Raw genomic sequence first — 2,812 nt, forward strand, 5'->3', positions numbered from 1 at the left:
TAAATAGTATTTTATACACTATTTTAAATAACCTGTCATTGTTTTGTTTCTCTTCATTTTCACACCAGAAATTTCAGCCCTAAAACACCCCTCAGACTCATTCACTCCACCTTACGTACTTTTTACTACTTCCTTCATTGATGCCAAACCTATCAATCATCTTCCATTGTTTCCAGATTCTTGTGGCTTTTGAAGAAATATATCCAGATGGCCTATCCACGTCAAATCCATCCATGCTCAGATTATCACCAATTCTGTATCCAAAAACCAATTTTTGGCTACAAAACTTGTTAAGGCGTATTGTGATTTAGGTCGTGTGGGCGATGCCCGTCACGTGTTTGATCAATTTTCCCAGCCAAAAACCACTCTATGTAATGCCATGGTTGGTGGTATTGAGAAATGAGTACTACAGTGAGACCCATGAGTTGTTTAAAATAGAGGGGTCATGCAATTTGGCAATTGATAGTTATACATGTAATATGCGCTAAGCATCCACGGGATTGTTAGATTATGAAATGGGTAGGGAAGTAATAAGGAAAGCAGTTGACAAAGGGTTGAAAGCGATCAGTACATTTTGGGGAGTAATTTTGGGGTGAAATTTAATAGTATTGATGAAGCGCGAAGAGTCTTTGATGCAATGGCTGAATGGGAAGTAATTTGTTTGGAATTATGATAGGTGGATACATGCAGGCACACCATTTAATGAGCTTTTGGTTTGTTTTTTGATATGCATCGTTTGGGAATTAGACCAAGTCAGGTAACTATGGCAAGTATAATTCAAGCTTATATGGAAACAAGAAATTTAAACTTGGAAAATTTGTTCACGGGTGTGTATTTGGATTAGGAATGGGTTATGATGTTTTGTGCTTACCTATTGGTTGATATGAATGGTAAGATGGTGATGTTGAAAGTGCTCAATCAGTTTTTGTTAGCATGCCCGTAAGAAATTTGATTTCATGGAAATTGATGATCTCAGGATTGTTCAAAATGGGTTGTGTGAGAAGCTGTTAACCTCTTTCAAAGGTTGGTATTAAGTGGTGGTGGGTTTGATTCCGGAACTGGAGTTAGCCTTCTTCAAAGTTGTGCTCAAACAGCTGATTTGGGTAGTGGAAAATCATTAGTTTATATAGAAAGGTCTAAATCCAATTGTCTACTGCAATTTTCAATTTGTATTCTAAATGTGGTGCCTTGAAGCAAGCATCAATTGTTTTGACAAAATGAAACATAGGAATGTGATACTTGGACTGCCATGGTGTATGATTAGCACAAAAGAACATGCCAAGATGCCCTGAAGTTATTTACTCAATGCAAGAAGAGGGAGTTTTAGGCTTTCAGCCAATTCTGTACTCTTTATGTTTAATCCATTCTTATGCCCACATTTAATTCGCCGTGGCTATGCATTTGATGCGGTTAACATGACAGCCCTAATTAATATGATGCCAAGTGTAAAACTATAAATTCTGCAGAAATGGTCTTTGGCACTGGATCCATCTCTAGTGATGTTATTTTGTGGAACTCAATGATAATAGGCTGTGGGATGCATGGTCATGGGCATCAAGCTGATGGTGTCTATAGAAATTGATAAAGGAGGGACTCATCAAGCCAAATCAAACCACATTTGTTGCTGTCTAAGTGCTTGTAAATCACTCGGGGCTTGTGGAAGAGGGCTTTACCTTGTTTCACAGAATGTAAGAGACCATAACATTAGGCCTAGCAAGAAACACTGTGCTTGTATTATGGATCTTCTTGGCTAGGCAAGCTGTCTAAAGGAAGCTGAGGCAATGGTCAAATAAATACCTTTTGAACCAGGCAGTTGTGCTTGAAGCTTTTCTGAGTGGACATCGAACTCATAAAAACATTGCTATGGGTATACAAACTGCAAATAAATTACTCCATCTAGATTCCACAAATCCTGGAATTTTTATTTGTGTTATCAAATATTTATGCTGAAGCAAGGAGATGGGATTCTGTAAATTAATTAGATTCAAGCCTGATGAGGACACGGGACCTAAGAAACACCTGAATATAGTTTAATTGAATTCGGAAACCAGGTCTACACATTTTTGCTGGAGATGATCTCATACAAATTAGTTTCAATTCATCGATTTTGGAACTCTTAAGGCTGGAGGCTGAGGCTTCTGGTTATGTACCAAGTACCAGTTGTGTTCTCCATGATGTAGATGAGCCAATGAAAGTTAAGTTGCTTTTAAACAGGGCTTCGAGCTGATTAATGAGGCCTTTCGTCTTTTTGATTGTATTGTTGGGGAGTAGGCTTGTCAATGCTAATGCTGATGTTGATGTTTAAGTATAATTCAAGCTTGCATAGAAACAAGAAATTCGAAATTTGGAAAATGTGTTCAAGGGGTGTATTTGGATTAGGAATGGTTATGATGTTTTGTTTCTTACCCCATTGATTGATATGTCTAGAAAAATGGTGATGTTGAAATTGCTCAATTGGTTTTCAATATGATTCAAAATCATGGTTAGGCTCCTTCAGATTTTTTGCTTAAACAACTTATTTGGATGGTGGGAAATCATCCATGGTTGTACATATAGAAAGGTTAAAGTCAAATCTCAATTTATATATTGCAATTATTGATTTTTTTTATGGGATGCAATTTATTGATTTGAATTCTAATTGTGGTGCCATGAACAAGGCATCTTTTATTTTTGACCAAATGAGTGTGTGTTTGGCTCCAGTTTAAAAAGCCAGCTTATTTTACTATTCATAGCCTCATTGCACTTTTTTGTACTATTTATGGGTCTCACCAGCTAACTTTTACCTTTATCTAAACCTGAATGTGATTACTTT

General features: G+C 36.8%; 1 pseudogene; it reads left to right on the top strand.

Moving 5' to 3' along the window:
- The first annotated feature begins 207 nt into the window (after nucleotides 1-207).
- Nucleotides 208-2,227, top strand: LOC136066013 (pentatricopeptide repeat-containing protein At2g33760-like; annotated as a pseudogene).
- Nucleotides 2,228-2,812: the final 585 nt, after the last annotated feature.

Source organism: Quercus suber, unplaced genomic scaffold, assembly GCF_002906115.3.
Source record: "Quercus suber isolate HL8 unplaced genomic scaffold, Cork oak 2.0 scaffold_1569, whole genome shotgun sequence".
In the NCBI taxonomy this organism is placed as follows: domain Eukaryota; kingdom Viridiplantae; phylum Streptophyta; class Magnoliopsida; order Fagales; family Fagaceae; genus Quercus; species Quercus suber.